The 25,920-nt window shown below is 48.0% G+C and overlaps 1 protein-coding gene across 11 annotated transcripts in view; it reads right to left on the bottom strand.

Annotated features, from left to right (window-relative positions):
• HIVEP3 (HIVEP zinc finger 3) overlaps nt 1–25,484 on the bottom strand; it is a 216,248-nt gene extending 190,764 nt beyond the window's left edge. For 8 of the 11 annotated variants that reach the window (XM_090124024.1, XM_031595082.2, XM_031595084.2 and 5 more), the window contains exon 1: nt 11,501–11,643. The gene's annotated coding sequence lies outside the window, so the exon portion shown is untranslated. Of the gene's footprint in view, nt 1–11,500; nt 11,644–23,443; nt 23,541–25,083; nt 25,222–25,338 lie in introns of those variants that run through there. The other 3 variants (XM_090124023.1, XM_090124026.1, XM_090124027.1) reach the window with 1 other exon arrangement.
• Nucleotides 25,485–25,920: the final 436 nt, after the last annotated feature.

Here is a 25,920-nt window from a genome sequence, read left to right as displayed (position 1 = left end):
GCAGCTGTTCCAGCACCTCACCACTCTCATAGCAAACAACTTCCCTCTGACATCCAACCTCAATCTTCCCTCCCTCAACTTAAAACCATTTCCCCTTGTCCTGCTATTACCTATCTTTTCAAAGTGTTGACAGTCAGGACCAGCCTGTGGCCAGTAATGTCCATGGAGTGGAAGGATGTAATTCTTTAAAAACTTTCTAGAAGTAGACAGTTTTTGAAGCTGATCAGCCAAAAGCATCCACATCAAGGCATGAGATGCAGCCATTTGTGCGCCTCTGAAATATTTTTGAACTAAAAATGCAAAATATCTTGGCAAACTGGAATCAGTCTAAACAACACAGGTTCACAACCCTGATTTTGGATCAGGTAAAACCTCAGTGACTGTGGACAGCCAGATCTTTGCTTCAGAACATCATCCAAAACGTGTTCCCCTTGCTGTCAGCACAGGGCTGTGCTTCCCCCAGAGCTCAGGAGATGAAACCAAACCCAGCACAAGACTGCAGAGCCCAGCTGCACCTCTAAGGATGCTCCACCACATGAGTGCTGTCCCTGCTAAAGGGCTGGAGAAGGAATGGAAGAGAAAATGAGAGTTCAGATATTCACTACTTCCCTCTGGATTCAAAATGCGAGCTCAGAGAATCGGTCATTGAGGACTTCAGTGCTCTTGTAGCTCGAGCATCTCCCTGCTGCCTTTCTCATGCATTTGCCCCCTGAAATGCTATTTCCAACAGCGTGTCAACAATCTCTAAATATTGAGGAAGCCACAAATTCACACCAGCTAATTCCTCCAGTGACCTTCTAGGCTAATACAAAGCACGGACCACCCGATGAGACTAGCTGGGAGCAATAAGGACGGATCCTCATCAAATTCCACATCTCGAGCTGCTCCAAAAAGCCACAAGCATTCACACTGTCATCAGGAAACACGGCACGCCTCCAGCTTCCAAAATCACACCATGCTCTTTGTATTGCATCCCATTATCTCTGAGATAATAAATAGCGACACTGCAAAGCACTGACATAATGCTCTCATTCTTGAAACTCTTATTAATGACATTTGCATGTGTTTACTACAATTTTACAAAGTGCATGGAGAGCCTTGGGTACTTTTTCCTGAGGTCCAACAGAGTGGAGCAGCGTGAACTTGGTCCTATGGCACGGTCCCATGGTGTATTCAGGTATAGAAGAGCCACCAGAAGAGCTAGCAGCAAAGCTGAGCCCAGCTGGATGGAAGGTTGAAGTGTGGATGAGATTCCTGTAAGAACTGTGCCACCGATTCCACCAGCAATAACGAAAACCTTTGCTTTCAAGCACAAAGAGGCATCCCCAGGCAACAACACAGCACCAAACAAAGTAATAGCAAAAATCATTACTAAAGACAGGAAAAAATATAATAATAATTTAAAAATGTACAGCTAAAAAAATGTCATGCTTACAAGTATAATTTTTGCTAGAAATATGCTAATAGAAGTGATGGGCTAAGCACAGAAATGGCCTCCTGGGCCATTGGGACCAAGCAGCCTTTCTGCAGAAGAGCTCTCCATCTCTATGGTGGAACACAGAGTTACAGCAAGGTAAGCAAACAGAAGAATAAATGTGATTAAAGAGGAAAGGTTGCTCCCAGAAGAAACAGGGAGGTGTGACTTCTGGCAATGGAGACAGAGTATTTTGTTTTCTATCCACTGGAAAAGATGCAAATCTGTCTGCAGACCAGGCACATTCCCCATGCTCAGGGCTGTGAGCGGGGTCACCAGATGTACCATGTGCTGGGCAGTTAACTTTTTTGTTAATTCATGAAAATACATCATTTCTGTACACATGTCAGCATGAAATGGGTATTAATGCAAGAGATTTGGCAGGAATATTCACGGCAATTTAAGCAAGCACAGAGAGTGCCTGTGTGGCAGAGACAGTAACAACTGAAATCCTAAAATCACAGCAATAAATATTAGAATGTTGGGGAGGGGGAATAAATTAAGATCTATAAGGCAAACCACACCAGCTGAAGTTTGAATTGACAGTGCAGAACTGAAGACAGCTCTCCAGCGGTTGAGCAAGCAGCCTGGCTAGTGGCTCCAACAGCAAAGGCTGCACCATTTATTTTTGAGCCAATAAAGCAAAACAAATCTGCTGCCCAAATAAACCAGACACACTTACAGCAGCAGCTCAAGCTGGCAAAATTAGAGCTAAATATTAGGCACGTTGGAGATGCAAACAAGGACCCCGTGTCTGCTGCCATTTGGCTTCTTTGTACTGGAGGTGGCCGTGAGGAGATCCCACCCCAGTCGTTCCCCTGGCTCAGCTCTGGCTTGAGATGAGGACCACCACAGCCCAGCTCCTTGCTGGCTTACTTGTTTGCTATTAAATGCTCTGTGATAAAGAAATGAAGTGTCTACCCCAGCCAAGGGGCCCAGCACCCCAGCCAAAATGCAACAGCTTGATTTATCAGCACTAAAGCTGATCTACATCTTCCCCGCACCAATGGCATTCAGACATCCTATGGTAATTCCATTTCCCATTTTCAGAAGAATTGGGCAGTTTAATTAAACAAACTGGCAGAGTATGGAAGAAACGAACCAAATTGCAAGCACACATCACAAGGGCACTGATGGAGCCTCTGAACTGGGGAGCAGCACCTGGCACCAAGGCTGTCCAGAAAGCTCCAAAGGGAGTAAAGCTTCAAAACAAAACAACAACAACAAAGGGTAATTCAGAACAATCTTTACAAAAATGGAAAAATCTGCTGAGTGCCTGCTGTATCCTTGAACCTTATTCCCAATGCTTTAACAGCAGCAGCTCACAGTGCATGTCAGTAAAGGTAACAGCCCTGCTGTTGGATGGGATTTTCCCCAGTTATTCTCTCTTCCTCTCACTCCACCTCTTCCCCAGTTCCAGACAGCAATAAAGTTTCCTGACACTTCATTAACACTCCTTCCTTCAAATACTCTATACGTTTTAATGGAGCAAAGCTGCTCCACAGTGAAATAAACCCTCTAGAAGGAAGAGCCTGATAAACCACAGCCCATCAGCAGACAGTCCAACAAGCCTTTGCTTTTACTTTGCAAGGAGATGCTAAAAAAATCCCCCAAACCTGGAGCAGAAATAATAATACATCACTAAGATCCAAGCAAGCTCTTAAAGACTGAGTGGACTGAGAGCTCCTGCAGCACCCAGAAGATGAGGATATTTTGAGTCCGTGCAGAGATCCCAGAGCAATTCCAAAGCATGGAATTGGGGATTACACAACAGGCAGCAGCAGCATCATAAAATCACGCTGCATCATGCAAATTGACACCTCGGGTAACACTTATGTCTCTTTCTCTTTCCAGTTCTTTATGCAAAACGCTCAGGATTAGCTCGAGCTTGTCCTGACAATTCGCTTTTCTAAAAAAGTCAATCCACAAATTCAAGGTATTTACTGCATTTGTTCTTTAAATGATGTACTTTGATCTCCGTGCTGATAACAAGGGGTAATTGAGGCTAGCCTAAAGCGCAGTGGCAGCGTTATTATGCAGCATGGCACAGAAAGGCAGCAAGCAGCTCAAGTCTTTTTGGCATTCCTACGTCTGTAGCTGTAGAACAGAGAATACAATGTGACTCTTACGGGTTGGGGGATTCTGGAAGACGGACACTCCAGCATCCACACCTGGCTCCAGCACACAGCTCTCCCAAGCTCTCCAAGCACTGTGCCTTCGCTCATCCTTCTGAAAAAGGAGTTCCCAGTGCAACTTGCTAAAACGCAAAGAAGCTGAGCTCAGCTTTTGATTTCAACACCTTTTGCAGCACAAGGAAGATCAAGGGGAGCACAACCCTAAGGACCCCAGCATCAGCTGGGATGTGGGCATCACTGCAAAACGAGCAGTGGGAGCCCCAAGCTTTGCAAAGTGTGGGGGGTTACAAAGAACAACACAGCTCCACAAAAAGCAGTCCCAGCTCCCCGCCACCTGGCCAGCAGGAATGTCTCAAATTAGGGAGCTTACAGCAAAGAAGTGGCTGCATGCCATCATTTAGCAGCTCCCGGTCAGCAGTTCAGATGTTATGACCAGAACAAGCAGACACAGCTCATTCTTGCAGCCAGGGATGGGGAAGCAGAGCTCAGTGCTGCTCTCTCCTCAAGTTCAGAAACAAATGTGTGTGCTCCCTCCCTTCCCAGTTTAAAGACTATGGTCAAGCAGAGCTGCCTGTTAGGAGCAAGGTGTGACAGACAGAAGCTTGGCTTAGCCAAACACCAAAATCATCAGATCTTGATTAAGTATGTCTCCCTGGGAAAGCAGCCTTGTTGGAGTAATGTAATGTCATCTATGTGGGCTGTGTGTCCCAAGATGTTTGCACTGTAGTCACTGATCTGCATTGTAGTCGCTGGTCTGCACTGTGACTGGCTCCAAAGTCATCCATAAGTGTTTCTATTTAATGTACATTTGATCATTTGGACAATGAATTTGGCAAATCCCAAATTCAACTCCATCATTATGAAGTCACTTCTACGCTTTGCACTGGACAATGAACTCGAAGACAGGACTGTCTCTCATTATGATGATGTAGATATGCTCTTAATCTTCTCTCAGTAAGGAAATTGCTCTGTTCTCATCACTGTAATAGCTGGCCATTACATTCATCCTACAGTGAATTCATCTTCCTGGCCATGGGGAACCATGGAACCTTTGCACAGAAGCAGGTGAGGTCCTCCAGAGCTTCCCCTTCCATCACAGCTCTCCCTTCCACCTGGCAACCTATGTAGCACACTCATTCCATGTTTCCTCAGGGTACTCCTCATACATGCTCCAGTATCAGTGCAGCTGAGAAGCTCAGCCCATGTCTGAACTTCAGGAGACTCGTTTCATGCAATCATGAAGGTTGGAGAAGAGCTCTAAGATCACCCAGTCCAACCCAAATCCAACCACCGTGCCCACTGACCACGTCCCTCAATGCCACATCTCCAGTTCTGGAACAACACCAGGGGTGGTGACTCCACCATTTCCCCAGGCAGTTTGTTCCAGTACTTAACCACTCTTCCAGACAATAAATTTTTCACCACCTCTTCCTACTCGTTCTCATTTGAAATAATCTCAGTTTCCTTTCGTGTATAATTGTGTGACACTGACACTTGCAGAAATCTGGAGAGCTGAGACCCCGAGTTCTTAACTGTTTGCAAAATCAGCTCTAACACCGAGCAATTGGGATAACCTGGTTTTTATCTCCCAATTAATTACGTAATACAGCAATTATCTGATAGAGATCACCTCATCTTTCACCTTAGCAGGGAGTAGCAAAATAAAGCTGCAAGGCAGTCTGGTTAACTCTACTGAAGGTCTTAAAAGAATTCCAGTGGCTGGATTACGAGATACAAGTAAAAACCTGAAACATGTTCCAGGGGTTGCTTTGTCCTTACCAGCTGATGGACGTATTCAAAATCTCGGGGAAAAGAAGGGAGATGAAGAACATTCTAAGAAATATGGTAAAGGAGGGGGCAGATGATAGCAGGATTTCTCACGTCCCATATTAAAACTGTACAGGAAATACAGGAAGGATAGCATCACGTATGTTTTCAATACAGCTCACAGGATTCAAGTCTGAAATGCAGGAAATCTCATGTTACACGGATGTCTAGCAACCCTACCTCATGGAACACCGTGGGAGCTGGACCAGAGCCTGAATTCCTGCTCTGCTTCCAGCTGATACTGTGCACACTGAAAGCACACTGGTCAGATCTCAGAGGGCACCAAGCCTTAGCTTGAAAACAGTGGATAAATTCTACGCTGGTACTGCATCCCTTCAGCCATAGCTATTCCTGTACTGTGACAAGAGGAGGCTCCCAGGCTCATGTAACTCATGGGGGAACCTCTTTACAGATCCAGCAACTGGGAGAAACTGTGGCAACAAACTCCAGGCAGGGATGTGCCAAGCACCTCCTCAGAGCCTCGAGCAGGTAGCTCACAGCAACAGGAACCAGCACGTTGAGAAAGGACAGGGAGTGCCACAGTGCTCCAGCAGGGAATCTCTTCCAGTTGGCTGCATCATCCATTCGAGTCCTTGATGCTATGTGCTAATGCTGCCAGTCATCTCACCAACCTCCTTCGCTTGCATTTAACAAATGAGCAGCAGCAAAGCACAATGACATCATACCCAGGCAATGCATCTGCCCACATTTACCTCTGGGAGGACAGGTGAGGTTACTGGAGGCCCTGCTGGAGAGGTTTGCTCTGCTGGGAGAGCAGAGCTGCCTGGGCAAGCCAACAGTAGCCTGATCTTCACTGCAGATCCCTCTCTGTGTTTGCTCAGGATTCCTACATTAGCCAAGGCAGCACAGAGATGTTCTCACCAGGCAAGGAAGGCATATGATTAAAAGAAGAAGGTCTCTGATCTTCTCCAAGCAGAATGCTTGGCATTGCTCAATGTTGAGCGTGGCATTGTGCTCAGCAGCACATAAAGCTGTTTGCGACCACTTCAGCAAGCTGCTCTGCTAGGACAGAATAGAGCTGGGAGGTTAAGAGCTGTTAATGTGATTTGGAAACAGATTCAGCTGCTCCTGATGTGGAGAGCTTTATGAGGAAGGGAGACGGTTGTACTCATGGCACAAAATACCATGGCTGAAGTGTCAGCCACGGCTTGAACTATTCTTCCAGGTGTAGCACACCGCCCATGCAATCAATGCGCATGTTCCTTGGGATGTTGACATGGATGGAAGAGGACTCTCCTGCTCCTGCAAGCCATCAGCCAAAAGGATCACAACAGATCACTGTTGGGATGTAGTGAAAGAAAGAGCCAAGATCATACAGTCATAGGATGGCTTAGGTTGGAAGGGACCTTAAAGACCACCAAGTTCCAGTTCCCCTGTGGTGGGCAGGGTTATCAACAAGCAGAGCAGGCCAAGCACAGAGCAGAGTTTGTGCCACGTCACCCAACCAGGGTGTGGAAAGGAGCAGGACCGTTCATACAGCCACTGACCCAGCAGGGAGGGATGCTGCCAAACCAGAGCAAGGGGGAACTGGGGCGAGCCGTAGTGATCCAACAGCAGTTATGGGGAAAAGACACCTGAACCCAGCAAGCCTCGAGGGGAATTCCTGTCCGCATGGGCAGGCATGTCCCATACCCCTCTGCTATGCTCCCGAGCCAAGACAAACACTGTGAGAGCAGGGGCTGTGACAGCCACACCTGCGTGCCCAGGGAGCGGCTCTGATCCATCCCATGTGCTTCCATGCAATCCTGGCTTGACACCGCCCTGCTGGTGCTTCCAAAAACTGGAGCCCTGCAGCAGATTGCCCATCAACAGTCAGCAGTCTCTTGAAGCCAGTTTTTCCCATACACTGTGGTTGTTCTACTCACTGTACCAAGCTTCCCCTAACACCTCCTTCCTGGTGCTACCCCACCCAGAGCCTCTTGTAAGCTCCAGCTCCATGGAACCCAAGGTTACTCCATGGAACCCAAGGTTATGGGACTGCTGCACACCCACCCCTGTCCTCCCCCTCAGCCATTGCCACCCTGGCCACCAGACCTCACCCACCCCTTGAAGAAACATCTATGCTTCACCCTCATCCCCATGCACATCCATCTTCCCCCATAACATTGCTTGATCACCAGATGTTATTTTGACTAAAATCAAAACTGATTCCAGACAATGTCTTCAGACACCCACAGAGACCTCCAGGTAGGTTTTGCCTGCTTTATCAGCTTTCTGTCTTGAATCAGTGCTGGTAGCAACCCCTATCTATGATTTTACAGATAGCAAAGCTTCCGCAATGACTCAACCACTCCTTTTTCAGGTGAGAAACCCCAAGCATCCGCACACCCCTCCTTGCACCTGCATCCTGCAAACCAGAGCTCCAGGCAGCCTGAGCAGCAGCAAAACCTCACGAGCAGCCACCAGAGAAGAAAAGCAAGCCTTGCTGTGCTCCTGCCCAGCAGCTGATGCTTGGAGACCTCTGCAGATGGGATGTGCAGAACTGCACACTCTGAGCTCAGGTGGCTGCATGGGTGCAGCAGCTGCATGAAGGATTTGCTTCTCCTCCATCTTTCTGTTTTCCTGCAGAACAGAACACAGTTTCTTTCAAGGGCAATGTGATCAACCAAGAATGAAACTCCATCAGGCAGGTTTCAAGGTCTCAATGTGCCAGACACAGGCTTGCTCTGGGGCGAGGAAACCAAAAGCAAGACAAATTCTGACCTATTCAGCTCTGTTTGACTTTTCTCCTATTAACCTTTTCCTGTTTGGGCTTTCTGTATGACAGCAAAGGAGCTGGAAGAAAGGGAAAAGATACATGCACAGTAAGGCAGTGCCACCCCAGGCAGCCAGAGAGGCTTCTGTCCACTGCACAGCAGACTCAGAGCAATCCCAAAGCAGCCCAGGCTGCAGGCACAGAGCCAGGCCAGGGCCCCCAGAGCAGAACAGGAGGGGGAGGAAGAAGGAAGGAGATGGAGGAAAAACCCAAAAACCCACCTGCCCCGAACATTTCCACACTCAAACTTTGTAAATGATAGAAGGCCGAGTGCAGCTTTCACAGGAACTCCTCTTTATTACTGGTGGGCAATTGTATTTTTACCCTGTGGCTTTCTGTTTTTGCAGACGCATTCCAGCACGAAACCAGAGGCAACACGCGCTGCTGAGCAGCAGAGTTTATTTTAAGGGATGTAACATTTTCCTGAGGATGCTCTATTTGCATCTGCTGCAGGAAGCAGTAAAATGGCAGGTGTGTTTCCACACAGCCACAGACACAAAACAAAATGCACAATGCAAAGCAAACGCTTTTGTCTTGCAAATCTCTGCTCTCTGCAATGAAAAAAATAATAATAATAAAATAAATTAACAAAAAAGAAAAGCGAGAAAGGAAAGGGGGAGGGAAAGGGGTTTTCCCCAGGGCCTGTTTTCTAGCTTATTAGTCCTGCAGATGCTCAAGATGTACTTTGCCAAGAAGGAGCTCCATGCCCACCGGCAGGAGAAGGCAGTGCAGGCTGCAGGCGAACCACTGCTCTGCATTTGCATGCATGTAAGCTCCTAATTGCTACCACGCTCCTGCACCTTGCAGGCTGCTCTTTCCAGATGCACCCTTCAGTAACCATCCTTTGGGGAGGCCACTCCTCCCTCCAGGAGCACACACTCGTGGTAAATGCAGGATGGATGAGCAATTGCATTTAAGGTGATGCACCTTTGCAAGGTTTGAATGCAGCTGCGATGGTTTCTTCAGCAATTTGACTTTTCCCTGCAATAATCCAGTGTGTGATTTCCTTGGAGCACACAGTACCACCAAATACAGGGAACTTGCTGGATGTTATCTAGAGAAATAAGTTTTAGCTTTCCTGTCTTCCAGCCTTGCACTTTGGGAAGAAATAGCACAGAAATTTATGTGTCATTCTGCTCTGCCTGCCACAGCTGCAGAACCAGCAAAAGCACAATGTGATGGAAAATAACACCCATGGACAGTTATTTAAAAGATCACAGAATCATTATAGAATCACAGAATGGCCAGGGTTGGAAGGGACCTCAAGGATCATGAAGCTTCAACCCTCCTGATGCATGCAGGGCCACCAAAATCCACATTTAACACCAGCCCAGGCTGCCCAGAGCTCCATCCAACCTGGCCTTGAGCACCTCCATGGACGGGGCATCCACAGCCTCTCTGGGCAGCTGTTCCAGCTCCCCACCACTCTCATAGCAAACAACTTCCCCTTGACATCCAAAATTCAAAATCCAAAAAACATCCTTTTTTTTTTTTTTTTTTTTTTAAATCCAGTCTAATTATTCCCCTGGCAATCAGCATCACAACAGCAGAAACCCAACGCTTCTGAAAATCCCAGGAATGCTGTAGCATTTGTAAGAACAGGCAGCAGTGTTCAGTGTTACATGAGATGATGTGCTGGAAAGGATGGAAAAACAAGGACTAACTGCTTAGGGGTTTAGGAGAGAGTTGTCCAGAAACTATGATAAGTTTTCTACAGCACAGTAATAAATATTCAACTTAAAAGTATGCCTGTGAGCATACTAACACAGCCTACTCAGCAGAAAGGGCAAAATCTTTTAGTCAGAAGATTCTGTTTCCAGGAAATGGAATTTTTGACTGTTCTATTCTTTAGAAACTTTCCTGGCAAATCACACTGGCCTTTATCTGCTACTTTCCCTTTTTCTTTCCGCAGAGGACAATATTCTTCCACCTGTCCTACCCCTCTGCACAGCCAGTTTTTCCCTAAGCATCCTGCATGGCTTTCCTGGCACTTGTTAAACTTCCCAGGGATGCTGCAGCCAAAATGTGGGACAAGGATGCCTCCTGCTTATAACCCCTCTATTTCAATGCTGTAAGACTGATGAATTTTTTACCCTAATCTCTCATTTATCACTTGAATATCTCACAATTCTCAGTGACAAAACACAGTGCCCACTGTATTTCTGTTACAGTGCAAGCCTTATGGCTTCCTGTTTGTTTCTCCTTTCTAACCATTGCAGCTCCTGGTTTCATCTTCTGTGAGCAAAGAGCTGCCCATGGCCAAGGAGTTGCCTACAACCAAGGAGATGCCCAACGAAGTGCCCAACACCAAAGTGCTGCCCCATGACCAAAGAGTTGCCTGTGACCAAGGAGATGCCCATGACCAAAGAGTTGTCCATGACCAAAGAGCTGCCAACAACAAAGGAGCTGCCCATAACCAAAGAATTGCCATGACCAAAGAACTGCCTATGACCAAGGAGTTGCCCATGACCAGGAAGTTACCTGGATGGGCTGTGATGCCATGGATCTGCTCAGGCCTCCAGGCACCACTGCTTGGTAGGTCCTACAACAACACGGATGTCTATGCATGCTCCAGAGCACTATAAGTTCCATCTAGCACTGAAAATACAGAAATAGATATTGTGCTTTCACTCTGACTCTTCTCAGACGTGCTCTAATGTGCACACAGAGCTGGCACCAAAGGACATCTCCATTTTGTTCAGCCAGAGCTCGCTGGCACTGAACCCACTGAGCCCACTCCACTCGCTGCCCCAGGGGAACGGATTCTCCCTGCAAGTGAAGCAATCTCACAGTCACCCATCGGAGGAGAGAGCTTTGGTCATGAAACTTCACTTAATTACTTAATGGAAGGAACGCAGGCACCGTGCATGTGTGGGAAGCTGAAGAGGAAAGGGTTTAGTGAAGCACTGCATGTGGCTTCATTTGCTTATTGGAAAATTAGAGAGAGCAGTGCAGCTCCTCTGGTGTTGTATTACAGACAAATAATGTCACTCTGCCCTGAGTTACGTGGTCAATAATAAAAAGATTGCATAATTTCCTTAGGGACATACCTACAAAGACAGCAGCAGGGGAAAGAAGGGCCCTTTCCACTGTACCAAAAGCCACAACATCGTTTTGTTTCACATACAGGAGTTACTCCTACACTACAGTTCTCCTGCAGAACAGCAGCATTAAATTTTCATTATAGACTGACAGCAAAGAAGGTGAGAGGGATCACAGCAGATCTTGGAGGACAACACGTTGCCCTGCCTCCATGGACAGGTTAAGGGCATCTCTGGGTTAAAATACCTGATTGCAAATCTGGGGTGTGCAGTCAGCCTGCGTACACAGCCTCCAGCTGCTGTCCTTCCATCAGGTTGGATATCAGGAAGAATTTCTTCTCCCAAAGAGCAGCGATGCATTGGCACAGCTGCACAGGGAGTTGTGGGGTCACAATCTCTGGAGGTGTTCCAGAACTGAGGGATGTGGTCAGTGGGCATGGTGGGGTGGGCTGGGGATGGACTGGGGGATCTTAGAGGTATTTTCCAATCTTAATGATTCTACCTATGGGCCTCAGCTCACCATTTGGAGAGCACCAATGGTCTTCTCCTTAGGGCTTTTAAAGACTCGGATCCTTCTGAGTGGATAAGTCCAGCCCAGCTGGAAAGCATTAAGAGCATCACATAGGGAAAGGAGAGCATCTGACAGCAAGACTGCAGATGCTCACTCACTCCCCAAGCCTACTCCATTCCAGGTTATATGTGCAGGTAATGCTCTTTCCCTTGATGTCAAATGCAGATTGAGTGATTTTGCTTTTTAAAGTAATCAGCCATAATCTTCAAGTTTGTCCTTACGTCCAAGTGCTTTTAAGAAATAATTTATATTAAAAGTTCCCACTGCAATGTGGTTCAGACCAATCTCCCTGCATTAAAAAAAAAAAATAAAAAAAAAACTCCACCTAAATTCCTGACATGCCCAAACCTTACATTAATTCATGTCCACTCACTCATCTTCATCTCTGGCCCAGTAACAAGATCCCCAGTAACACTGGGATCATGTTAGCTCTGCTTGCTCTCTACAGCTCAACACCCAGAGGGGTGGTGGTGCCCATCCCTGCAAACACCCAAGGTGAGGCTGGAGGGACTCTGAGCACTGATGGGTGTCCCTGCTCACTGCTGTGATTTGGACCAGATGGCCATTAAAGGCACCTTCCAGCTCAATCCATTCTATGATCCCAGAGAATGAGAGGGGTGCAGTGACTCGTACTGAGGCTTGGAGACATCATGAGGAAACATCCCCACAAGTAGTTGGTAGGGCAGCTGCTGTGCTCAGGAATCAGCACCAACTCACACTGTGAGGAACCTTCCTAACCTCTCCCCTGCAGCAGGTGTCCTGTGGCACCGACCACGCAAGTCCCCAGGCATCAATATGGAGAAAAGGATGCTCAAACCAGTGGCGGAAATCTGTTACAGGTCACTGCTGTGCACAGATTTCTGTGGTCAGCAGCCCAGCAGGTGCAAGTCCCCAGCTCTGCATCTCCCACGATGCTCCCAAACACACACCCTTACTCATGCACACTGCTCCCTGCACCTGGGCACGCAGATGTGGGGAACCTCTGGGCTTTCTAGGAAGTCTGGAAGAAGCCCCAAGCTGCTGACTGTGTCCCAAGGGAGCAAGGATGAGGAGTTCCAGCAAGCTGCTGAGAGCTGCAAAGGTTCATTTATCCACAACCCAAACTCCTGTCCTTACAAACCCTTTGCTGCCACAAACACCGTGTGTTTTAGCAACTCACCCTATTCATCCAATTAATTAAGAGCTGTTTTCTTTACCAGAGAACCTCAAGCTCCCTTCCCCACCACACATTTCCTCAGCAACACCCAGCCATGCACATGAGACATATGCAGCCCTGGCAGCTCTTCCCACTGTGGTGCACCCTATAGGATGCCAACAGCAGCCCTGAGTCAGAAGAAGCACCAAGGAAGATGATTAAGCACAACATTCTGCAGGATGGCAATTAAATTCATGCTTACAGGCAGGCACATGCTTGAACACTGTTCTGGACAGCGATACATTCTGAAATCAGGGCCCTTTCCAAGGAAGATGCCAGATTGCTGGGTGGATTATCACCAACTTGTTTGTGCTGTTGCAGTTTGCATGTGGGAGCAAACTGAGACCTGGGGACCTTCCAGCTTGCAGCAGGGCTCTCTGCTACAGCCCTCTATACCTCAAACTATTCTCTGCATCCCATAAGGGCTAGGGCAGAAGTGAGCAATGCTTGTACCAACCCCAGTCCATCTGCATTCAGTTCCACTTTTAGGCTCTCACCTGGCCTCAAAGCAAAGTGGGAGCACACAGGCTGCTCTGGGGTGACACACACCAGCCGTAGATGTTTCAATAAAACAGCCACAGAAGCCTCACCACAGTTTGTATCAAACCTGTTTAACTATTGCTTTAGCACTGCTTGATGGCAATTCCTATCTGCAGCATCATGCAAAACCCATAGGATTGCTTTGTGCTCAGTAGCTCTCTGCAACTGGAGCACATGGGTGCCTGACCCATAACTGGGAGGGGACAGAAAACATCCAAGGGAGAAGAAGAGGCGAAGAGACCTTTCTTTTGTTTTTCTACTAGTAAACAGCACTAGGAATCATTCTATCTTATAGCTGTGAATGGCACAGAATACGGGACAGGTAGTTCAGAGCAAGAGGATGCAATAGGGAATTTCTGCAGTGGCTGCTTTGGTTTTGTTTTAAGCCTCCAGGCAGAGGCGAGCAGAGCTGAGAGTGCTCAAGAGCTTGGAGCAAAGGAGTTAAAGCAGAAAAAAAAAGTAAAAGGGGGTAAGCTAGGTGAAAAAAAGTAACTGCACCAAGCTGCCATGGAGAGGGAAGCAGGAGCTTCACAGCTTTTCCACCAGCTCCAAACCAGCACTTGGTCCTGATAGACAAGAGGAAACCCAAGAGCTCCAGTTCACCCTGTTTCACCCAAGCAGACACGAGGGGTACAAAGGTCCACAGCACTGCAGGTTGGTGACAGAAGCAGACCCAGTCCCCATCACCAGGTCAGTGGTGGGGAAAAACAGAACCAGATTTAAAAGGCTGCTCTGCTCCCTGCCCTGATTCAGCAGCGGTTTACCCAGCTGCAGCCTGTTTACATTTCTAACAAACTTCATCCTGAACTCCCTGGGTCAGATATTCTAAGGAAGGAAAGGAACTTTATTTATCACGTAGCAGAGAGCAGGACCAGGGCAAGCTGCCTGAGCCACAGTGAGACTCCAGCACTGAGCACAGCCCTGGAATTTATGGATGCATTTTACAGTAGAGATTGGGTTGGGTTTTTTATTTTTTTTGGTAATTTACTTAAAAAATAAGTGTTATTGAGTGTAAAATCCCAGAATTTTCCACCAGATATTCTCAGGTGCTGAGCTAGCAGTCATGCTTCTTGCTCTAAGTATGAAGTAGGAATGATACCATCTGCAAAAGAATTCCATGTGGCAAGTTGAAAGGAAAAGCAGTTCGCCTTCCAACAAGCACTCCTCATTTCTATGAATAAATGCATTAATAAGTCAAGTGAATAAAATGCAGGAGATTGGAACTTTTTAGCAGCCTCACTGTGAACAACCTGTTAGCAGACCAACACTTAAACCTGAGAAAACAGCTGTATCTAAAATTGAAACCAAAACTTGTTCTTAGCTTTCTTACGACTTAAAGCAGTTATAACACAGGAAAGATCTAAAATGCTGCCCCACATCAGATCTGCACAAAACTGCTTTGTTTGCATATAGCAGGGACTGCAGGCAGACAGTGCACAAGGCACAGCTCATCAGGACCCAACTCCACGTCCAAGCACTCAGCATAAGAAGTGCATCAGCTCCTTCTCTTGGTTAAGGCGTTTGAGCAGAAAATTTCTGCTCTGATGCTGTCTTCATGTGTATCTGGTACTATTATTGATGTATCTTCTAATGAAATAATTCCTGAGGATGCTACTCCACCTGTCAATGGGAGTTTAAAAAAAAAAAGCTTTGGTGCCACTGCGCTCAAAGGGAAATCAAATAACTCAGCCTTTAAAGGCTGGTTGACACGCAAGGAAAAATCCATCTCATTTAAATTACAAAAATAAGATAAAGCACAAAAGGAAGAGCCCCCCAACTCTGAGCCTGAATTACTTATGATTTCCCCTTGCAAAGTGAAGGAAGTGTTAGATCCTACGTTCACACTGTGATGATGCTGTAGCACAAAGCAAGGAATAATTAGAGAACGTCCAAATTAACTGAAGTCACGGTCTGGACTCATTCCTTCATTTATGTACATTTTTAAAGGCCTTTAATTAAGCCGCCAAGTCTTAAGATCAGATTTTCAAAGTTCTGTGAGCAAGCGATAAGAATCTAAACTGCAAAGGACAATTCAGGCCACCACAATTCTTTGAAAATCCTTAATTGGTGTAATAGAACGTATTTTCTCTCTCAAGTTAGATATATATTTAGCCAAACGAACCTGGGACAGCATACAGAAGTTACAGATGATCTTCACTTGAGGGCAGAGTTAAGGTTAAAGATTTGGGATTTACTTCTGTGTTCAAATGTCAGCCCCTCAAATACCCAACATCATAAGATAGAGAAAATCAGGGTGTCTTCCCCAGCAGCGGTTGGACAGTGACCCAGTGATGACCAACATGCCCATGAAATCCAATCAAACAACCAAGCAAATCCAAGACTGGCCAAATCTTTCACTAAAAGCTTTAGATCTCTTTAAGGCATTTAAGATAATCCAAGTCCTTCTATTGGCACAAGCTGTTTAAAATGATCTAAGGCTTTAGATTGGTTTAAGCTCCTTATGGAGCTTTAAGGTTTTAGAAAGGTTTAGACTACTAAAAAACATTCCCCAAAAATAAGTGGGGTTATTTGCTGGAGCTCGTCGTACCGTCTCGTGGATGTAGTGCAAATACAGAAATACGGACACAGGAATAAAATCTGGTTTGCAACACTCCAAGTCAAAGTCAGGCAGGGCTAAGTCTACAAATACCAACTTCATGGATGACTTCTACTGGCATGAGTTTGGGTTCTGGGAGCAGCACGCCCTAGGTAAAGCATGGAGATCTGCCATCTTAAAAGAAGAAAAATGTACCATAAAAAGTGACATGAAACTCATCGCAGCAACCCCTCCCTGTTGAGAAGAAGAAGGTGACAGTAATACAAACCCTACACATTCCGTTGTCCCCTCCCTCCTTCCAACGCTCCTCTGTACAAAGTCACTCACTTCTCACAGCATTACAACCATCGTGGATGTACTGGGGGGTAGGAAAGCCAAGGTGCTCATGGGGTGCCATTGGCCAAACAGGTCCTTCTCTCAAGCAATCCCTGCAGACTGCAGAGGGTGCAGGAGCCATGCAGCCAGCAGAGCTCTCCAAGGACAGCCCTGCTCTGCTCTTCTGTGTCTCTCCAAATACCCCCCAAGCCACCTCCCCCAGAGTCACTGCCCATCCCCTGGGGAGCTAGAATTTCATCCCTGAAACCCTGCCTGCAAAATCAGTGCAACCCCCCCGTCTGGAAAGCACACTGTTCATAACCAGTTGCACAAACAGACCTGGTCAGATAACTGGGATTTCTCCCTTTCCTGCGCTGCAGAGGGGACAGTCCCATCCCTCTGGGCCACCTGGATGCACTAAGAAGCCTATTTTGAAGCCACCTGAGCACAGGCAGTGTGGTGCACAGCCACCCTCTGCTCTCATTTACACAAACATAAAGGCAGAGCATCTGGCCACGTGTCAAAAGTCTTTAATTACATGACCGAGCTCATACATGACCGAGCTCATCTTAGAGATCTGTTTATTGAGAGCTGTAAGTAAGACAAGATTGCTCTCTATCTGATAAACACCGTGCACACAAAGGGAAGTTGGGAGTACTTATTCAACCAAACACTCGTTCATTTTTTGATTGTTTAACTTTACAACCTTTATGTGGTATCAATGTGCCCCCACCACCCCCCTTGTCCCCTTTGCAGTTTTCTATTGAGTACCTGGTTCATTTTATGTCTATTCAGCCATGCAGAACCACAGAAGGTTTCTCATAATCAAGTCATTTATCCCAGTATGCATTTCTGATTTGGGACTACACCACTTCAGACCTTGAGAAGCCTTTGCAATAGCAAAACTGAGCAAAACCCACATGACTAAGAAGAAACATAAATTCTGCAAGAAACAGCAACGGAAACCTGCATCCTCCTCTGTTATAGTTGTCTCCATCTCCGTCATATGATCTGGAAAGATCTTTACAAGCAGCAGCATCACACCAGGAGACAGCGCTGAGAATCACAAGGCAGCACCAGAAACAATGAGCAGAGCTGCCCAGGATGGAAATCAACCCCACGGCACCCTGATGTACGGAGAGGAATACAGGTCTTGACAGCTGAAGGCACGCAAATCAGAGCCCTTGCTGAGCTCTACCCTAACTTACCTCATTCCTGCACTCACCACTAAGCCATACTTTTGGTAGATTGGGTGTTCTTGGAATTTTGCTACCTTCCTGGTATTCCTCGTGTAAGTTTGTTTTGCAGAACACTTTCCAGGTCTGCTGCTATTTACATTATTGGCATTTTGGAGCATCGATCTCTGCGGGTTGACAAAGAGCTGTTCACAGCAGGGCATGGAAATACAAGCTGTACCACTAAGAACTGAAGCAAGGATGGAGATCCTCCCTGCATTACCCTCACGTACACAGCCCATCCCTGCACACCAAACTTTTTGCACAGTTCATGGAAGAGCATCTCCTTTGCTCCCTACCCCTTACCATAAAGCACCCTGCTATCCCCACCAAGACCAGAATCCCACAAAGCACTTCCTTAAGGGGATGGAACACAAAGACAGACATTATCATAGAATCATAGAATGGCCTGGGTTGAAAAGGAGCACAGTGCTCATCCAGTTCCAAACCCCTGCTGTGTGCAGGGTCACCAACCAGCAGCCCAGGCTGCCCAGAGCCACATCCAGCCTGGCCTTGAATGCCTGCAGGGATGGGGCATCCACAGCCTCCTTGGGCAACCTGTTCCAGTGCCTCACCACCCTCTGGATGAAAAACTTCCTCCTAATATCCAACCTAAACCTCCCCTGTCTCACTTTAAAACCATCCCCCCTTGTCCTATCACTACCCATCCTCACAAACAGCCGTTCCCCTCCTGTTTATCCGCTCCCTTCAAGTACTGAAGGCCAGAATGAGGTCTCCCTGGAGCCTTCTTTTCTCCAAGCTAAATAAGCCCAGTTCCCTCAACCTTTCTTCCTAGGAGAGGTGCCCCAGCCCTCTGATCACCTCAGTTATCCCATTTATTGGTGCAAAATGAAGGCAGAGGAAGAAGTGTGACTGAAAGCCATTGCAGTCTTACACCAGCACTGCTAATACAACCCCAGATCTTAGCCAGCCACTTACACCATCCACACCACTGGTCTTTATATTTTCCTGGAAGAGCATGAGCGTGGCTTTTTGGGCACACAGAGACAAAGAGGAGGAAGAATAACTTGAATCAATGTACAACCAAGGAGCACAACTTACAGCACAACTTCTGCTTCCACGCCACTTCAGCACCACGTCTTCACAAGAGGAGAAGCAAATCCCATCAACTCTTAATCCACAGCATAACAGAGGAGTAAGAGAACATTTTCTGCCCCAGCTGAAAGCCACATCCTTTGCTCTGGCTATAATTTAACTATGAGAAGTTGCCCATGCTTGCTGGAGATGTGTGGGCCATGCCAGGTTGCACACAGCATCCACTTCTAGCAAATACAACACATAGCTTTCTGCAGAAACCTGACCAGACTGCTTTGGTACAGCCATTAAAAACAAAACTATCCGTTCAGCTCAACAGTTTTCACGCTCCTATAAAATTCACTCAGACGCCAGAACCAAAAACAAAATTCAGGGTGGGAATACGAGTTAAGCAACTAAAAGCAGGATGTCAGCACGGGGACGCCTGCAACATGCAGGACTGCCATCCTGATTGCAACAGCCAACACAGAGTCAGGGCCAACAAATGTGTTTTGGGGGACTGAAACCTGTGGGAAAATGGGAACTGGTTTGTGAGGACTGGGAATTCCTTGGAAATAGAGGATCTAGGATGGATGCAGGTGAGATAGACCAGCACGAGGGCAGGAGGGGATGCTGCTTGCACAGCTGGGCACCTCTCAGTGTCTGTCCTGCACATGAGGTTTATTTGGGAGACCACACAAGTTCTAACCAAACCCCTATCAATTTTCCCTTTGCTTACTCCAAACCTTCTAGACCTTTTGATTTAAAATTCATCATTCTGCAGCAGCACCCACCGGGGGTAGGTATAACATGCTGCAACTCAAGAGGCAGCTGAAAAAAGGGGGTTAAAAGTTTTGTTTGTAGCGGAGGTGTGTTTTGAAGGACTCTGAGATCATCCTGACATCATTACAAGCAGCGCTCGCCTTTCTCGCTCGCAGAACAGAACGATGAATTCCGCAGTGAATTATTTTCAACAGATTACTCCTTACATCAGGGTTTACTCACTCCATTTTCCCGGCAGCCCCCAAGCGGGGGCCATGAGTCAGCAGCAGCCCTGAGCCCTTCCTGTAGAGCCATGGGAGATGGTCCAGCCACCTGTGGTCACCTCCTCGACCAGATTTCATCAACCGAGCTCCTCTCAGAGATGCCCATGCACCCCACATCAAGAGCTGCCAGAACGATGAGGTGGGCACATGGGAGGGGAAGCGAGCAAGGGGCAGTCTCTCTCTGTTGCATTTTTTGTCCCAGCTGTTAAACATCTGGGGTGCTCGAGGGGGTGGTCAGCACATCCAACGTCCCATGGGATCCCCACTCAGGAGCCCTGGAGCAGCAGGGCTGTGGGATCCTCCCCTTCCAGCTGCAGGGTGATGCTCAGCAGCCGGCGCCATTAGGGTCAGAGTCCTTAGGGCATCCTGGGTCACAACACAACCTTGGGCTGGGACCATCCCTGCATCTATTTCTGGGACTCCCTCTGCTCTCAGGGGACGCCAGCAGTGTCCCACGTTCTCCAGCCATGAGGGCTTTCACACGCAGCTTGCTGAGACCCCAAGCTGTCCACACCACGTGCAGCTTCTGGTGACAGCAACTGGTTGCCACATTCACCTCCCAGCAGCACAGACCCCACTACAACCCCAGGAGCCTGGGCTGCTCTCAGCATCATCTGTGCACTAAACCACATCCAACCATATGGACTGTCTGTGCAGTAAGATGTGTGCCTCCCCCCATGCGTTTCCCTCTCCTACTGGTGCTGGCCCAGCAAGCAAGCAGTGCTGTCTGCAGTTGGAGCTTAGAGTCAAAACTTATTACTCGTATTTTCAGTCTGCCAGGGACTCACACTGAGATCCTGGCCAATGGGCTCCCCCTCCCTCCTCCCCATTTCCCACACAGAAGAGAAAGTAAGACGCAGGAAGGTTAAATAGGAACAAAAAAGGCCGTGCTGCTTTCTTCCCCCCACCTCAGATCACCACTGAGATCAGAGTGGAGCAAATCCATGGCTTGCATAGCTGGTACATTTCCATTCTTGAAATAAAAGTTTCCAAGCTTTTTAGAAAACTAACTAAGGAGATCCAGGCTACGAATTCTGCCATCTATTTTGCAGCATTGTGGTTAAATATGGATAAGCAACAACCAGCACTCCTCTGATCTTCAGATAACCACGTGCACCTTCAAACCACCCTGTAAATCAACATGCTGGGATGTTATACTCCATGCTTCTTGAGGCATCCATCCTAACCCGTGTCACAGCAGGTCTTTAGCTTTCCATGGAGAAAGGAGACATTTTTCTTTAGCCAAAAAGACCAGTGTGCTTTGGGCTCCTACCAGCATAAGGCAGAGGCTCTCTCCCAGCTGGTCCAATTTAAAATGATGGGTTTAAGTCAATATTGGGTTACTGCTCTCTCCTGGCACTGGTACCTCCCTCATCAGATCCATGTCATGCATAGAGATAGCTGAGATTTCTGCTAATTGCCAAACCAGGCAGGAATCCAGAACTATGCTGTCCCCAAGGAACTGAGCCCCCGGGGGGATCCATGACCCACCTACAGCAATCACCCCACCCAGCAGATATCCCCATTGCACAGCACAATTGAGCAAGCCAACTGCAATATTTTCCATAAAATGAACCACGATGCTGGAAAACCCATCTGAAAGCCACATCGTATGCATTTACAGAAGTTTACAACTGTTTCCAGCAAAATAATTAACAGCTTCCTTTGCAAGCACGATAGCATCGGGTGACTGGGGCTCCTCGGGGAGTGACAGTCTGTGTGTGTTTCACTTCCCTTTCTCAGGAGGTGATGAAGGAACAGAAGTCAGACGGATGCTGGCTCCCACCACGGTACTCCATGGGAGCAGCTCCACGTGGTGCCAGCTGCAGTCAGGTCTGCAGAGGAGCATCAGCTCTCGTAGCGAGATGCAAGATTTGTGTGTCCCACTCCAGCTGCTGGGAGGGTTGGTGGGGTTGAGCAAAGCAACAGAGGGTTTTGGCATCCCAAGAGCAGGAGCTGATGCCTACCATCATGATGAGGCAACGCGTGGGGATGGTTATTAGGAATGAAGCACCTTCCCTTCCTCAGTCCCCAAACTGCTTGGCTTTCTCATCCAAACCATTTCCCACCAGCACTGATGACCTGAGCAAGCCTGGGACCACAGACGGGCAGCAACATCCCACATGGCACCAGCTCACAGAATACCCACAGAGCAAGCAGGAAGAGGAAACAGACCAAGAAGCCTCTATGTTTCATCATCACAGCTGGGAAAGCTTGCATCCACTCAATTAAAAACAAGTCTCCAAAAAATAATAAGAAGCAAAGCAACGACAGCATTGGGCACACGTGTTTGTTGGCATGGCACTGAGACCAGCAAGAGCTGAGCACAGCTGGCTCAGCACAAGGGAGCATAAGATCTAGGGGAAATACACGCTTCCCTCTCACTGGATTTGCCATTTCTGGGTGCCCAGAGATGGGGCAGGGAAGGATACGCTCCCTGGAGGACATGGGACAACAGCCCTGGAGACAGGGACCCCTCTGCCTGTCCTTGTGAGCAGCACAGCCAAAATCCAGCCCTGGAGGAGTACCTCCCCACCACGGGGTCAAAATATTTTAATCATATTTTAATCATGTTCATCTGCACGCACCCCGCATCAAGCTCTTAATTAACAATTATTTGCTTTTGGAAGAGGGGAGGGGGGGGGTAGGGGGCTGCATATTCAGGTTTGATTACCTTATATCTGTCAGGTTAAATATTCACAAGTTCTCTTTCTAGGAAGCCCCCAAGGGGTTGTTTGTATAAAATACGCGTTTTATTTCATGCGCTGCCCACTCTCAGTTCGCACAATTAATCAGGGTAAACTTTTTGCAGTCTTTCCTTAACGGCCAAAAAAACTGCGTGCAGGCAGAGGAGATGATAGAAACACCAACTGCAGACAAAGGGCTGATTTTTTTTGCCCTCGGAGGTTCACGTGGCCGGATGGATCCCAGGGAGGGCAGGATTGGGCCATCGGAGAGGCCACTGCAGTCCCTGCTGCAAACCCAAGCGTGCAGCTGGGGGAGAGCAGAGCGGAAAAGCTGGAGGGTGAGCAAAGAGCAGAGCAGTGCTGCATGGGGCTGCTGCACCGCCGAGCCGAGGGAAACCTCCTGCTGCCAGCAAAGGACAGAGCTCTGAGGATCACATCCCGGATGCCGACACGCAAATAAAACGCGATGTTGGAAGGCTTTGTGCAGGCAGAAGGGTATTCGGGGTTGTGTTAAAATACCAGCGTTAACGACAAATACAAATCCACGGATGGCCGCCGTAGGTAACAGCTGTCTGTGCTCCTAAAGGCAGGGTGGGAAGGGAGCAGGGCCGCCCCGCATCACCCAGGAGGGCGAGCAGCCCCACGCTGCCGGGGGGGAGAAATCATAACGGCCCACTCACACCGCCAGAAAATGAAGTTGCTGTCAGCGGACGATGAATTCATGCGCCAAGAGGGAGAAGGCAGGCAGAGGAGTGGCGGTGAGGACGGGGTTACGGGGCGGCCGTGACAGCTCCGAGGTGACCACGGCCAGAGATCAGCACGGAGATGCACACACATCTATATGTCCGCTTATCGTCCATACGTGGTCACACACAGCAGCAACCTGACACCTTTCGGGGGAAGCAAAATGGAATCGCTGTGCGGCCGCAGCGAGGAGCTGGGGGTGGAAGGGGGGTGGGGGGGGGATGGACCATCTGCAAAACGCCACGACAAATAACCGGGTGCCTACCTGGGGTGGGGGCCGGCAGCGATCCGCGCTCCGCGCTGCTCCCGTCTTTATGAGATGTTCGGCTCAGGCGGTGCTATTTGCATTCTTTCATTAGCACCTGTTTCGAGTGAGGAAGGAGAAAGCTCATTACGAGATCAGCTTTCTTTCGAAATAAATTATTAAAAAAAAAAGAGAGAGAGAGAGAGATGCCCGCTGCCAAATAATAATAACGCTAATAATTTAAAAAAAAAAAAAAAAAAATGGGGAAAAAAAAAAACAAAACCAAAACACATGTACATTAAAGCCCCAAAGTAGGCAGTTTAATAATGGGAGATCTTGCAGGTTGTGAGCATGCTCCAGCCGGAACAAATCCTTCCTCTGTTATTCCTCTGAATAAAAATAAACCGTGCTCAAGAAACCCAAACGGAAGCTTCCTCCTAGAATCCCTGCTGCTGAAAAATATGTAATAAATTCAGCCTGAAGACGCAGCCTCTAATCAGCAGCTGTTTTCTGGATCCAAAGCCAGCCAAAGCCTCTCTTGTCTTTTCCCACTATGAGTCTGGGCCTTTTTGAAAAGGGTTTTAACCTTTTAAAGATACAGTGCACCAATTATCACTTCTGGAGGACCATCGCTCGCAGCACAAATAAATTAATAAAGCGGCAGCGGTGGCACAGCCGGAGCAAAGGAGGAGGTGTGGTTTGTGTGAGCAGCCCTTCTTCATTAATATTATTATAGATATATTTTTTCTAATAGGATTCGCTCCCCCCCCCCCCCCCCAGCCCTCCCCGCTGGGGGGAATAATAATAAACAGAGAACTTGCCACTCGGCTCTTGGATAAATGCACAGTCATTATAAAAATGAACAGCTGCTGGATGCGATTCAGGGAGCTGCGCGGCCGCTCCTGATCCGGGTTGAATTGGTTACAACTGAATTTTTGGTATTAACAGTTTCGGTCCCAGACGGGTGCTGTGTGAGGGTTAACACAGCACGGCTCTGTCAAGTGCTTCCCATCAAACCGAAGGATCAGACTGCAAAGTTTGAACCCAGCAGCCCTGGCACGGCAATAAAGCATTCTCCAGGAGGTGGGATTTCGGTTTAACGAACCAAACCAAAGCCCCTCCAAAACTGCTCAGCCCTCCTCGAACAACGCAGCTCCCTGGGGACAGCACAGAGCTGGTCGGGGGGGGTAGGGGGGTTCAGGTCCTCCTGCAGCACTGTATCCCCAAGCTCAGCACCCTGGGGGTGTCCCGGTGCCCCCAGCACCTGGCTGCCAATTGCATCCTCCTGCAGGGAGCAGTCAGCAAAGGGCCGTTCCCTGCAGCCCCCAGCGTGCAAACCACGGAGCAGGCAGTCCTCCCTCCACCCCCCCCAGCTGAAATTCATCATATTTCATGTGTCGCTGCTCCAGCCTCGCCAATTGGCTGAGCACTGGCAGGTGGAAAAAATGTCAGGAGCAGCCCAGCATCACTGCCCACCCACTGCCCCCGGGGTCCTCCTGCAAACACAGCCCGAGGGAGCAAGGCTCTGCTTCTCAAATAGGAGAAAAAGAGGTTTGTCAACCCCTCTGGCAGCACTCCAGATGGATGCAGGCTGCCAGCAGCTTGACCTTGACCCACACATCAGCAAGGAGCAATTTCCAGAGGAGGGAGATTGCACCCACCTTTCAGACCTTTCAAGACCAAGCTTATCAGCACGGTTATCTTAATAGGTGGAGAAGCTGGGATTGCTCAGGTTGAAGCTACCCAACGTGCAGCAATGGCTCAAGCAGGCAGGCAGCCCAATGCTTCATCTAATTGTTCTTTGAATGGGAGTTTGGAGGGGGGGGTGAGGAGGAAGGAAAAAAATCAGAATTTTCTTGAGAAACGAAGCAACGATGTGCTAGAAAAAAAGAATCCTCGTGAAAACTGCTGTCTACCTCCTCTGCAAACACCACATCCAGAAGCAGATGGGGAATATGCAGGAAGACTTCTCTTAAGGAGCAGATGAGCAGCACTTTCCTGGTGGCTCCCGTAGCACCAGGAGCATAAAGAGCAGCAGAAACGTGCCAGGCAGAACTCTATAGCTTATGCCATTGCTGCTTACACAGGGATAAAAAATTGCATTATCACACAAAAAAAAAAAAAAAAAAACAAAGAGGATTTGAACGTGGCACTGGTGGCATAAATCAGCTTATGAAACCCAGAGCTCCCTGCTGATCGTGAGAAAAAGCTGTAACAAGCAGGTGATACGTTGGAAGAGGTAAAACCAAAGCTTCCTTGTGTGGCCAAATTCTGAGCAGCCTGCAGCCCAGGGCACAGCTCAGGCAGAGCTCTGGCACTGCAGAACTCATCACCACTGTGTGTCACTGTAGGCATTGAAACAAGTGCAGCAAGAGGGAAGAAAGTGAGATAATCAGGCTATTGAGCCCCCAAACCACCCTCAGTCTCACGCTGGACACCTCTTTGTGTTTTAATTCTCTTTTTGGATTTCTTTTTGTCGCATCTGCCAGCCTGAGCCA

Source organism: Phasianus colchicus, chromosome 24 (genome assembly GCF_987193195.1).
Source record: "Phasianus colchicus chromosome 24, bPhaCol1.hap1.1, whole genome shotgun sequence".
Lineage (NCBI taxonomy): Eukaryota > Metazoa > Chordata > Aves > Galliformes > Phasianidae > Phasianus > Phasianus colchicus.
Note: the sequence above shows the minus strand (reverse complement) of the source record. Positions and strands in the feature narration are given on the sequence as shown.